At 43.3% G+C, this 14,286-nt stretch overlaps 1 protein-coding gene across 3 annotated transcripts in view; it reads right to left on the bottom strand.

Annotated features, from left to right (window-relative positions):
- The window catches only part of LOC119656952 (beta-1,4-mannosyltransferase egh), a 111,587-nt gene that overhangs the window by 29,276 nt on the left and 68,025 nt on the right, over positions 1–14,286 (bottom strand). The window contains exon 1 of one of the 3 annotated variants that reach the window (XM_038063669.1): positions 5,572–5,691. The exons of the other annotated variants lie outside the window; for them this stretch is intronic. The gene's annotated coding sequence lies outside the window, so the exon portion shown is untranslated. Of the gene's footprint in view, positions 1–5,571; positions 5,692–14,286 lie in introns of those variants that run through there. 3 annotated transcript variants of the gene reach the window in all.

The raw sequence follows: 14,286 nt of genomic DNA, 5'->3' as shown, positions 1-14,286 counted from the left end.
ATATATTTCTAAATACTTGACTTTTTGTGCCAGCTGAATTTCCACCCCTGATAAGGTGAGGCGCTGATAGCTGCCCCACCTAAAATTTCTAGCGAACATAAATCGTGCAGTCTTGCATTCACCGTGAGTTCCTTGCGGAGGCACTAACTGTCGATTATCTGCAAAGTTACATTCAAGGGATCAAATACTGTATACAGGTTGCATTGCAAGTGGTTGCGCCAGGGCTTTTATCTCTTCCAGAAGCCACAGCAGAATGCCCATTATCACGAGCCATAACAGAAGACAGAGAACCCTTCCTTGTGGGAATAGACTTCCGTCCAAACAATTAGTGGATCTTTCTCCAGTCCATCATGTGAAGCATTCAACTGATTAATACGGGATCAATTTCATCCTATTTTGGCGTTTTAAAATTTAAGCCACCTTCGATGCGCATGAAAGCGCTATTGCCAAAGGAGTCCTTAATTGCTTAGGGATCTGTGCTTTATTGTGTTCTTTGGACCTTGCCCAATCCGTTTTTGTATTACAGATTATCCGTCCGATTTCTACATAACGTTGATCTGAGAGTGGGGCTTTGTTTAGCACTTGCCAGTCTGTAATTAACTTTAATATCTTTGATATATAAATTGGTATGTAAACTGCTTTATTTTTCCTTGGCCTGACGCAAGTTGGGACACAACCAAAATCCGCTGTTATGAGAGCAGTTGAGGTGATGAAACCAAATCGTTTAAGTTTAGTTTAGTGCAAGCACTCACGCCTTTTGTTAGGTTCATTGTACTATCCTCTAAAATCATCTTTTTAATCGTCTTCCGCGTGCTGCCTTCGCTGGCTTTTGCAAATCTAAGAACACCTTCCAGAGACAGTGAATACGTAGATACCTCATTGAAGAAAGCATTACTGAGGTATCTGACGACTGTATATGAAGTACAGGGCCACCTTTTTTTCTTACTCATATTGGCTACATATAGCCAGGACCACCAACTCGTTAAAAGTCATACAAAAATGTAACTCTAATGGCCACGACTTTTTCCAAAAGATTTTCGCCTACTGGAAGAAATACAAATTTCTCCAGTCGGCGCTCCTATTGAACTTTGGGACCACCTGCCGTGGAGCAGGCCAGCAGCTATTTAATGATCTACAAATACCCTGCTTTAAGAGTATGTCGAATTCCTTCCTAGCAACAGCGAGCTTCTGTGATGTTAAGGACCACACCTTCGGGAAGATAGGGGAACTAGCAGTGTGGATATGTATGCTGCACATCATGCTTAGCTGGCCGCGAGAGACTAATTCCGATTACTATGTTGCTGTATTTTTGAAGGAGCGCGCGAATTATAGAAAAGGTGACAGTTGAGCAGGTGGCAAGTTTTCTTGAGCAAGGTGACGGAGTCTATAAGAGCAGGACTCCACTAGCAATCCGTAGTGACCTGGGAATTCTGCGCCTACTATGTGAATGCCATGAAAACGTTCGTCAAAGTCCTAGCCTTACTTCCACTTGCCTGAAGCAATAAGGGTGTATAGTTGAGGGTTTGCCGCCGCGAGTTTGAATTGTTGCAGGACCACTTTATGATTCCGAGATACCTACCACGTCGATTAGATAATGGCGCTTGCTCAACGAATTATAGACGGTTAAACAGGGTGGAGCTGCGTTCTCGGTAGTCGCCGCTGGAGTTCTCAACGAGTTCAGTTTTTTGATATCGTAAACGTGCACGGGTTGGTACATTTCCTTTGCTTTGTCGACAAAGATGCGGTGGTATCAGCAAATTGCAGGACTCGTTGAGGTTCCCGACTACCCGATCGCCCATTTCGATTGGCGGGCCGCGAACGAGTTCGGGACCTACCTCCCGAATGCAATGCTACTACTGTTGCTGCTACCTTAGAGACGGTAACCGCGAACCGCGTCGGCGACGAGCCCAATCGTCTTTTCGTCGAGACCGACGAGCGCGTGGCATCAGCAGTGATCTCTGCGAGCGCAAACTGTGCCTCCAATTGGCGGAACCAGACCTCCAGGTTACGTTGCCAAAACTGTGCGCCACGATCGAAGCGGAACTCACTGAAGCTCCAATGTTAATAACAGGATGAGAAACCAGGCAAACCAGCAGAGCGCCAGAGGTCACAGTCTGCCCAACTTTGTCTTTAACAAAAAACCTTGCACCGGCTCCTGCGGCCTAGCTTGCTTTACTTTTCACAATACCTTTAAATCTATTAATTTGAGCCAATTCAATAATAATCTTTACATAAATAAATAAAAAAAAAATAGATTATTGCTGGTGTGCCAAAATTCCTAGTTCGGGCAATTGAGTTGAAGTCGACACGTCCGAGGAGCAGTCCAGCAACGGAGATTGCGGGGGGGGGGGCATTTCTCCACTTGACTGGTCGGACAGCCTTGTACTTGTCTGACACCTGTAAACTCGATTTGACAATGACGATTTTTTTCATAACTTAGGAGCGATAGCAATGAATGAAAGACCTTTCATGGTTCACGCAGGTTGCGATTGCGAAATTTAACTATAGGTTTTCCGTGCCTGGGAGCGACGTTTTTATTTGGGGCTACAAACACATTTGGCTGCTTCCTGTTTGAACGTTAAACAAGTGGAAAATCGTTGGATCGAATTGTTCATATACCGTAGGAACTCCCAGTGACAACTGTTGCGACAGCCACGGGCGACAATTCACTCAAAAACAACACTTGACAGACACGCTCCGGAAAACCTTTTTGGATTTTACACAAAGCCAATCCGAGTTCTCTACTCGGACGGGGAAAACTTGTATCGGTGGTACAAATTCACGAGTTTTCTTGGTACACAGGAAGGCCACCCTTTGCCAGCGAATCTTTTCAGGCCACAACAACAATTTAATTCCCGATTCTATTATAAAATCACACAAAAATCAATTCAAGGTATTGCGACTATCGGGGTCACCAATTTAGCTAATAAAACTTTCTTAAACAAATTTTTAATTTTATTTAATTGTAAATAATTAACATCATAGCTTTCATCTCTCGTAAAATTAAGGCGATCCTAGATGCTCAAGCCTTTTTTTACCCTCTGACAACTGACTGATTCCAGCTTCTACACCGGCCCCACGGCGCCCATCCTGACATCGACAAGTAATCGAGTTGCTCAGGTGAATTTTAGTCGTGATGATTTGTGCTGCGCTACTTTGATGTGGAGCTCGAGTGAATCTCCGCCCTACACTATCAGCCAATGGCGAATTGCGTAACGAAATTGCTTCACGCATCAGTGCAACTTGGATGAAGTGGCGTTCCACAACTAGCGTTTATTCTGATCGACGTATCAACAAACGTTTCAAATCTGAAATTTACCGCAGTGTCGTCCACGCCCTCTATGGTTCTGAGTGTTGACCGACTATAAAAGACAATGGATTCGATGGAAGATTGGTCTGAATATCGAAGTCGATGGGAAACGGCCAAAAGGTCGCCCGAAATACATAATGCTGCAAAAGAGGGACGAAGACGGCTACGATTTCGTACCAGGAGGAGATAGACAAAGATGGCTACGGTTTCATACCAGAACGGAGGCAACATATCAGATGCTGCCTCGCCTCTGCCTTGGGAGCAGCGTGACCGAAGTGGCTCATAGTGATGATAATCAGTTGCCTCTGTCCTGGTACGAAACCGTAGCCGTCTTCGTCTCTATTTTGCTTTTCGAACTTTGGATGTTAAACTCAAAAAGAGGAGTCCGGGGACCATAAAGAGTGGGAGCAAGTTGCTCTCCATTTGGTCCGGTCCGGCATCAAGTAGATGAGGACTTAGGACTCCCAACTTCCTAAAAGAAAAAAAAATGCTGGCTTGATACCCTAGATGGTGATTTGTGAACTTCTCGGATCCATCGAGATCAGGCACATTATCGAACAAAATGGCGCAACCGATCAAGACGAGCCGATCTCGTTTCTGAGCGGTACAAAGGCTGGAGAGGAAGATTGATAGTCTTCACTGTAACTATTATGTCTGTTTGGGAAATAGAGGGAAAAATAATGAAATAATAGATATCACAAGAAAGGAGTGGATATTACAATCAAGTAATCTTCACATCACATCACATCACAAAGTGAAAATGAATTTTGCTGCAACATCATGGGTGAATTGAAAAATTTGCCCGACACACACAGTAGACTTTTCTACTTGAGATTTTTTGCTCAGACAACCTCAATTGAGTAATAAAACAATTCATTTCTAATGAAATCAGAATTTAGCTCAATCACTGAATTGCTATAAAACTGCTTGCATTAAATTAGCAATATAATTGTCGGGCAATGATCTGAGAGCCATAAAACGAAGCAGTAATCGAAATTTTAGCACTTTAAAATCGAATTATTGTTTTGGTGGTAAGGAAACTGGGTCGATGTGTCATTTCCGATAGGGAAAATTTTCATTAGGACGTATGTACTTATGTGTTTTTGTATGAACCTGTATTTTTCCATCAGAATTCAATCAATTTTTTTTTGTATACAAAACAGGTCTGTGTGATAATCGACTGGGCAAACAGAAATAAAGAATTTATGATGGTCGTTTACGTACGTAGCATTAGTATCACTATTAGGTGCGCTCGGTATCGTAATTACAGGGAAATTCAAATATATGTAGGTATATCAGCAACGACAGCAGTAGAATCAGCCACTAATTGTTCGGTAACAAATAGAAAGTGGGCACAAGGTGGTATGTATGATAACAGTGCATCGGTGCACCCGCATTTATCACCCCATATGAGTACGTGCGAGGGTTTTTTTTTGTAGAAATATGATAAATTTCTAAGTCAAATTGATTATTGTTGTAATCCAGGAATTCATGCTACATCATAAAATTGGTGACCTCCACAACAATGCGAAACTTTTTAGCAGTCATAGTGCCATCCAGTCAGACAAATTGTGGAGCCACCCAAAATCCACCTATGATTCGTTTATGATTATTGTTAGGCACTTTTTTCTTAGATTTACTACTCCTAGGGAAGAGTAACATTTACTTACACTGTAAGATGATAATATATCTTAAATAAGTTTATAGGTAGGGCAACAAGATACTTTCGAGAATCCTAACAGCGGACTTTTCGGCTGAGAGGAGGAGAGGGCCATTAACAAAGAGATACTTAAACTATTAAACAAGCCGACACTTTGCTTGGGTTGCTGCACTGGGTTTGAGGAATATATTCTGCATACTCTCTCATATTCTCCGAATAATCAAAATGATTGGAAAACTGGTATTTCACTTAATTTTTTTCGCGATAATGACGCACTGCAATTTTAAAAACATGGCACCCAAAAATACTATATGTATATGAGGAGACATCTTTTGCGCTATGCACAAATCGTTATGTAAGTGAAAGCAATGCACTCGCCGTGTGCCGATTATGACTAATTGATTCAAGAGATCGATATCCGCTTTGATTAAGATAAACTCTAGCCGATACAACCATAAATTCATTCCCAAATTACGATGGTTACTGAACGTCCAAGATAGCATGTAATGGCACTGAATATAACCACTAAACACTCTATACCGCACTGCATCAGAAAGAGATTAATTCGATAGTGTAGTAATTAAGATACACAGGAACTCACTTGAAACTGATATGTCTTTGCGGACTGCAGCGAATCTACTGTCGTCTATTCTATCGAAATACACGCGTAGCTTTTTAAGCTAAAACATTGGAATCCTAAATATGTCAAACCCTCACTATCACCGGCTAATGGAGTTTTTATCATGTTAACTGAAATTTTTTTGTACCCAGTCGGTTTGAAAATTTCGCGATAAGATATCGCATTTCCTAATCAATGAGATAACGTACATAAATACAATGAAGTAAATAATTGTTTATACGACTCTACTTGCTAAGGTATTCTAGGTTTGATTAAGGGTTCTACCTATATGGTTGATAAGAAGCAGCTGTGTGCCCTGATACGATTTCTAGCGCAAATATACTACAAAACTCAAAATCTAAGATACAAATTGATAATAATTCTACTGCAATAATAATACTGCCAAAGGAAAAAGTGTAAGTTAAAGAAAATAATTGAATATGAACAGCTCGAAAGCTTAAGGAGCGCGCCTTTGGGGTACTGATTTTCCCCAATTATCATTCAATATCAATTAGTTTAATACACATTTACTGTTATCACTTTCGTGGGTCGGCGGTCAGGATTAGAATGTTTTATGAGAATGTTCCCAAATGTCATAGATGACATTTGTCACCCCAGTCTCATATCAGTCCGTCAGCTGTTACGGTGGCCATTGAATGCAGCGGCGAAGGCGAATTCATAATGATGCCTAGGTTTGCGCCTCCGATGTCCCATCACATCACTCCACTCTGACCTTTCCCCGGCGCTTTTTTTGAAGATACCTATTTGGGCCCGCTTCGGACGTCGAGCGTGAACAAATGCTCGCCTCGTTGCAGAATTCTAAAGGAGTATAGTGGTTGCAGCGGCCTCCGGGGAACGTCCACCCGAATGAGGACCTGTCTATACGTCTCAAATTCCCGGGGGGTATTGACCACAGATGTTGTCGCGTGTCGGAACGGTGGAATTGGTCGCATTTTCAAAATCGCATCCCTAAGCAGACGCAGCATTCCTGAGTCGCTTAATCCTGCTCTGCGCCCTCGACGAGGACGAAAGACAAGGACCACGACCACGATGGATCGTCGCGGGCCATTAAGGCGGCTTTCAGTGTCCGGTGCCAACGTTCCAACATACCATTAGACTGTGGATGGAATGCAGTAGTTCTATGCCACTTGAAGCCAAGCGCGAAAAGAGTAGATTCGAATTGCATTCCCTGGTCCATGATGATTACGGTTGGAACACCAAAGCGCGGAATCGACTGTCGACAGACAGAGGTATTACCTCAGGCCACCGCGTAAACCTGTCGATGATTGTAAGGCAATACTTGAATCCGTGCGAGTCTCGCAAAGGGCCGCTGATTTCGGGATGAATGGTGTGGGACTGCTTGGTTGACCTAGAGAATACACTTACTTCCTTTCGTACGTGCCTATTGACTTTTCACTTCCGACACGCGATGCACTGTCTGGACCAAGCGTTTACGTCCTTGTTCACGGACTAACCGGTTCGTCGTCCTGATGTCTGGGTGTGCAAGATCGTGTATTGCGTGAGATACTTCCCTGCGACAATGGGGTCGGAATGAATGGCCTGGGTCCATTATCTGGGGTCTCGCAGAGTAAATAAGAGTTTAAGCCCAAAACAGGAAACTCCTTCAACTTGTATTTGGAGCTTACCTTCAGGCTCTGGAGCTTTGCGTTGCCTTTTTGTGCCTCGGCGATTGCCTTTTATTCGACCGCGGCGGGGACTGTCACCTCGGAGATTCGAGACAAAGCGTCTGCGCCAACATTGTCTTTTCCAGACGTGTGTTGGATATCAGAAGGGAACTGGCTCATATATAACTCAAGTGCTGAACTTGGCGAAGGGACGCTTTGTCCGGTTTTTGTCTACGCCTAAGGGGCTTGTGGTCCGTGAACATGGTGAACGGCCTGCCCTCAAGGGAGAAACCGAAGTATTTTATAGCGAGGTATGCGGCAAGTAACTTATGATACTTATGATAGTAGTCGCTGTAGTTGCGTTGAGCGGGGCTGAGCTGTTTTGGAAAGAAGATCAATGGGTGAATCAAATCCGGCAACCGAAGAGCGGCACCTACCGCTGTATCTGAGGCATCGACGAACACAGCTAGGGATGCATCTGCCTGAGGAAATGCCAGTAGTGTCGCATCAACGAACTGTTGTTTGACTGTCATAAACGCATGGACGGCTTCAGCAGATCACGTAACCTCGCGGAAGTCTTTAGTTTTGGGGCCAGGCAAGTAGGTGTTCAGGATCGTTTGGTGATGAGCGGTCTTGGGCAAGAAACGACGATAGAAGTTTAACATGCCCAAGAACCTTTGCAGATCCTTTACTGTTGTTGGTAGGTGAAAGCTTTTTATTGCCTCAAGCTTGTCTGGGTCAGGTTGGATACCGTCAGGGGTTATCTAGTAGCGGCTTACTTGACTCTGGAGGAATCTCCATTTTTCAACGTTTAGGATAAATCCGGCCTCAAGGAGACGTTGAAAAATGCACTCGAGATGTTCCGATGTTCAAGTTTCACAAGACAGAGTGCTTGAACCTCTGGAACGTCTGCGCAGCGTTGTACAAGCCGAAAGTCATCCTGGTGAATTCGAAGAGTCCGGAAGGTGTGCAGATAGTCATTTTCGGGAGCGACATGATTTGGTGATACGGCTTAGAAGTTCATTGGCGTTTGCCAAAATCATAGATGAGTGGAATAGGATATTGACCTGGAACTGTCTGAGCATTCAGACGCCTATAACCGCCACATGGTCACCATTCACCGTTTGGCTTAGCGACCAATTGAAGTGGAGAGGACCAACAGGTATTGAAAGGTCCGCAAACACTCTGTTTCATTAAATTGTTGAATTCTTTCTTTGCAATAGAAAGCTTCTGGCGTAAAGATGGACGCACTTTTGAGAAGATTTAAGAGGCGATAATATTGGTGTGGTGCTGCACGTCGTGCTTAACCGGCTTGGAGAAACTACTTTCTGTAGAAATGTTACGATACTTTCTGAGGAGTGCGCGAGTGCGGTGGTCGGCAACTTTCTTGAAAATTATCGAAAGAGTGTCATTTTGGTAGGTGGACATTTTCCCTGACATCTGTAATGAGGTTGCAGGGTCTATCAAAGTCTTGTTCTGCAAGTCCTCCAGCAGCCTATAGTGGTACAGGTACAGGAAGCTTGCTTCCCAAATGCAAAGTAGCAACCATCGCTACGAGCTTTGTGACCGCGTCGGCCAGTGTCGTCACCATGGCCTTGAGTTCGTCCACTTCATGTACTTTGTCGGCCGTGGTAGACAACAACTCCAGCGATCCCGAGTTCGTGCAGGACAAGATGCGCTCCGGGAGTCGTTGCTGCAAGAGGGACTTAAGCAGCTCAGAGCCGACCTTATCTCCACCCAGCTGCTTCATTTCTCGAAGCAATTGCCTGGGGGTACGGTCGTCTAGCGTCAGCTCATTCAGCAAGTGATTAAGCTTCGCTTCCTCACTTTTGTGGGTCATTTGTTTGATGTAAAAAAGCGTTTTATCCGAAACAGGCATTTATTTGACGCAGACATTTGTCTATCTGATATCGACTCAGGCATTTTCCCAGCTGATTTATTTATTTATCAAAGGGACCATAAACAGAAAAAATTCCAATCGCATATTGCCCTCAGAAGGAGGAAAAAGCAAAGATAGTAGTTTACACTTAAAAAGAAAATGCGAAAAGGAGTCTACGGGACCAAGCTGTAGTGCATTATAGCTCTGACATAATTTCGGGATCGGGGAATGGAAATAGACTTCGAGCTCCGCGAAGGGCACACCGAAACTGACAGCGTTAAACCTGTTGTATGACACGTTACGAAGAACGATAATAGCAGAAGCAGAGCAGTCCATTAGGCCGGTAGAAAGTTTGAAGAGGGTGCAAAGATCGTGGAATATTCTACGTTGTTGGAGGTAAGGGAGACGAAAAGCACAGAGCGGGCAGGATAGTACGGGGGAGGTTCATCTTAAAGAAGAGCGAGCGGGTGAATTTGCCCTGGGCAAGACAATAACAATTACGCAAGGGGGATCAAATCACGGAACAATACCCAAAGAGACTTCTAACGAGGGAGTTAAAAAGCATTATGCAGGGTTGGACCGAGGTGAAATCAGTAGCAGTATGAAACCTGACATTTTGGAAGCACGGTTGATGATATCAAAGTAGTGGCTGTCAAAACTGAGCTTATCGTCGAAGATTACGCCCAGGTCGAGGATAGAGTTCAAGTAGGACAGACAGAAATCGTTAAGAGAGTAGGAGAAAAGGGTGGGGGAGGTTTTAAGCGATTAAGCGACTAACACCTCGAGTGGCATTTGCTGTATTAAACAACCAACTTATTAACTATGCACCAATGTACTAGAGAATCCAGATTTGCCTGCAGGGAAGTGCAATCCATTGGGGACGAAACAGAGGAAAACAGCTTGAAGTCATCAGCGTATAACAAGCAAGGACATGTGAGGGTATAGGGGATGTCGGTAATAAAGAATAAACATTAAATAGGCCCTAGAATGGATCCTTGTGGCACACCAGCGGAGAGGGAAAAAGAACTAGAAGTGCAAATATCAAAGGAAATGCTACAGGATCGGAAGGAGAGGTAGAAGGCAAACCATGTAATAAGTGATGGAGGAATGTTGAGAGAGGTGAGTTTGTATAATATTATCTCGTGTTTAACGAAATCGAAGGCCTTAGAAAAGTCCGTGTAAATGACGTGGACTTCCTGACAAGAGTTAAGGCATTTGGCTAGTTGGTGAAGTCCAGAAGATTGAAAGCAGTGTATTGACGTTTTATGAAGCCGTGCTGCTCCTCAACTATAAGGTGGCCGAGGTGGGTGGTCAACCAGTCATTGACATATCTCTCGAGGATCTTGGAACAGGATGAGAGCGAATAGGGCGGACATTTTGGGCCTTTGTGTATAGGAAAAATAAGGGCTTACTTCCATAGGCTGGGAAAATGACACTCTTCGAGGCTCTTATTGAAAATAATGCAGAGAGGAAGGGAAATGAGCTTAGAGGTTTTAATCAGGAAGAGGTTGGGAAGATCATCGAGGCCGGGTCCGACATTGGCATCAACCATCAAAGAGGGAGCATGGAAGGGAACGGCAAGAGATTCGGAGGAAACTATATTCAGAAGGGGGAAAGGCAAAGAAGAGGGACAGGGGTTATGCACTGAATAGAAGTAACTGCAAAGTTAGTCACAGGATAGCTGAGGAGAGGTAGCAGTGGAGCCAGATAATTTAATAAAAGTGGGTGGAGACTGGGAGGCATTGCTGGCGTTACGGATGTGAGACCAGAATTTGTCAATTCGACTTCAACATTGTCCAAATAATCCTTCCTGGATTTAACTGAAGATCACAGAGCGCTAAACTGGCCAAAGACTGCATGGCTTCCGATGGATAAACATTTTTTCCTTGCAGTTTGTTTCAGACGTAGTTTTTATGGATTTCCGTGGTTAACCATAATGGGTAAGAGCTCAAGTATTTGGGGGAGGAAGGAACGTAACTAGAAAGGCGATCAGACAGGATGGAATAATCGGAGATGAGGGCTTGGTCGCAGGTTAATGGTGAGAGAATGGGAACTCAGTTGGTTGACACCAGAGCTAAGTTCAAACCCTCAAAATTGCTCTTACGAAAGTTGGGCTTGCGCGTAATATGGGAGTTGAGGCGTGGCAGTTGCACCTCAAGAACATAATGATGGACAACAGGAGCAACGTAGAGACGAGCAAGAGAAGATTGGGATAGGAGCCGTCCTGGCATATTGAAGAGGATTAGATTGAGAGTGCGATTTAGGTGATTTGTGGTGCTGTTGAACTGAAGAGCAGGACAGGTGTTCATGAAAGTGAACAAAGGGAGAGACGAATGAGAGGAACAAATTAGATGTTTTTGGCTGGCCGGGAATGTTAGGCCAGGAGAGCAAAGGGAAGTCAAAGTCACCATAGACAATGAAAGGAAGAGAGGAGGAAGTTACAGTAAGGACTTCTGAAAGATTGTCGAAGAATTCATCGTACAGATAGGAAGGACTGAGGCAAGGGAAGTATACGCAACGCATAATAAAAGGACTGGTGTTGGGAGGGAGAACATGTAACGTGATATAATCATAGGGGGTAGAAAATGACCGATGAGGTGCCAGCTGTTTTCAATATGTTTACCTTGCGAATATGCTAGGCCATATTTTGTCATGTCGTTCCCAGTGGGCGTTAGCAAAAATGTCATCTCGTGTCGGTCCCAGTTGGATATCCTCAAAAACATGCAAATACAGAAAGAGCAAAACTTGTAATAATATTTTCATTGCAAACTGTATTTTTCATGGTAGTCGATGATTTCATTTTCACGATTTGCCGTTGTTATCTTTCAGCTAACTTCGATGAATCACTGAATTTTCATTTCATAAAATAAACTCGGCACAGCTTTGGACATATATTGCGTCCGTGCGAAGAGTTCACCCCACTTAGCCCCACCAAAAGTCGGTAAAACACATTTGTTTACATGACAATGCGTACATAATTGTCTATTGACATTACGAAGCACATTTAATACTCAGTCTCTGCAAATGTTAAAATGTTTTAATAAAAGAAAAGCTAAAATAGACTAGCAACCATGCGGCAAATAAGTGCGAGTTGAACTCAAGGCAATGAATAGATTTGCACTTGAAATATTACGAAACTGGAAACCATAAACGAATTTACTATAAAAGTTGCCATTTTGAGATAAAAAGTTACTTCTTTGGACGTTTCCAAATGCACGTAATACATGCAAATTGTCAAAAAAAGTTAGTTAATCACCAGACGCTTGGGCGTTCGAAGTCCCATTCAAGTTGAGTATTATCTTGAACATATCAGAATAAACCCAGAGAAGGCTGGGTTGTAAATTTTCAAACATTGAAATTCAATAATCTCTCACGTGATACTAATTTGGCGAAACATGTATCATGGTGCTTTCTTTCAGATTATTTTTGCTTGATTATGAATTACTTCTTTTGATACGTTAAACAGCCGTTTTTAAGGTTCTGTAGAAAATATGGAAGATAAATTTTGCTCGATATTCAAATTTGAAATATATTTTCCATATAATTGACCGCTAACCAAGCAATTGCAAAGCCTTGATGAGGGGATGGGGACGACTAAAATATTATCCCGTCCTTGTAGGTCTGTCCGCACGTATGTGTAATTCCACACAACGGTCTATCGGCAAATGTTTATCTACCCATATGTCATTCAGTTCAAGAAAATTGAGCTAAGTTTGTAACGCTTTTACCCCTCACATTTATTATACAAAACTTGACGTTTCCTAATGGATTGTCTATGATATCCGCAAGCACCTTGGTTTCGAATCTTACACATACACCGAAATCGCGATTACTTCCACGGTCGAATTCCAAAATGTAAAAATAAATAGTCGGAAATCGGGCGTTCGACACTTCACTTGTGAAAGGTTTTGTTGGTTTCTCATGTAAGAAAATCTCAGTATGTAGAACATATGCATTAAATATGTTAGAGTATTCACCGTAATGCGATATTTGCATCCTACATATGCTGGTTTGGAGTGCACTAAATTTACTGAAAGAATAATTTTAATCTAAAGTTTCATTGAAATAGTAGGATTTTCTCCAAACTTTCCACTATCGCGTTCCATTTCTCCGTTTCTCGGCCATATTCCTATATTCATGACTGTTTTTTCGACCCCGATTGCAGTACAGTCTGAGAAACAGAATCCTAAGCGAACTTTAAAAACAGAATAGCCTTGTGAATTGTAGCTTTCGTCAATATTGGCCTCGGTTTTCTTCAACGATGATCACTGAAATTTACGATTGTCTATTACATATGTAACTTGGTATGTTGTATGGACATATATATGACTATAACGGCTAACATGGTTCCAATCGTAAAAATTAATGTGCACCGAAATGCAACCACTCATCGAGTTGATACCGCAGTTCACTCCGGAGGTAAAAGCTGATCTAGTGGTGACTAGGGAACAGTGCGAGAACAAGGACTTAGCCGCATGGCATCCCAGTTTTCAGGTGCTCCTGTCATCTGGGTTCCGAATGGTTCCCGACTTCGGATTTGTGCCTAAGACGTAGCTTTATCTATTTAGCACCGAATAAGACAATGGTGGATTTTCGAGGAAGGGTTGTTATTTTAGACGACGCTGTCTGCGTTTCTTGGTGGGTGGTGACTTCATTGCCAGGATAATATCCATAATGACAGCATTGAATCCCCGCAAACGTTTCAGTGCCCAGAAGGAAAGATTACCAACGGAAGCTCGTTGTCGGAATCAGTGCTCTCGTCGATGGACGAGGGGCGAATATATAAGACTTCCCGGCGAGCGACAAACAATACACCGGATTCGAAATGGTTGACTCTATCTCTTGGCGTGCACTAGTCCGACGCTCTCCCAGCCCGTGATGTCGTAAAGATGATCATCGAGCGATTGGTTAAATCCCTTGGAACAGGCAGGGCCGCGCTGGAGAACACTTCAGAGTATTACGGCACTGCAACTTGTACTGTCGTAAATTCAGTTATGAATCTGGCAACGACCCCGATCGTGGCAAGCCTTCTAAAAATTGCCGACCTATGAAGGAGGAGAGGAGACATGCGTCACAACAACAGGGCATAGATAAACTAAAAAGGGACTCCGCAGTGCGGTAAACAAAAAGCAAAGTTCGCTGCTTCGCAGAGAGTAGTTGACGAGATGGATGGGGATCCATGGGGACCCGGTT

The sequence above is a fragment of the Hermetia illucens genome, chromosome 5, assembly GCF_905115235.1.
Source record: "Hermetia illucens chromosome 5, iHerIll2.2.curated.20191125, whole genome shotgun sequence".
Taxonomy (NCBI): domain Eukaryota; kingdom Metazoa; phylum Arthropoda; class Insecta; order Diptera; family Stratiomyidae; genus Hermetia; species Hermetia illucens.
Note: the sequence above shows the minus strand (reverse complement) of the source record. Positions and strands in the feature narration are given on the sequence as shown.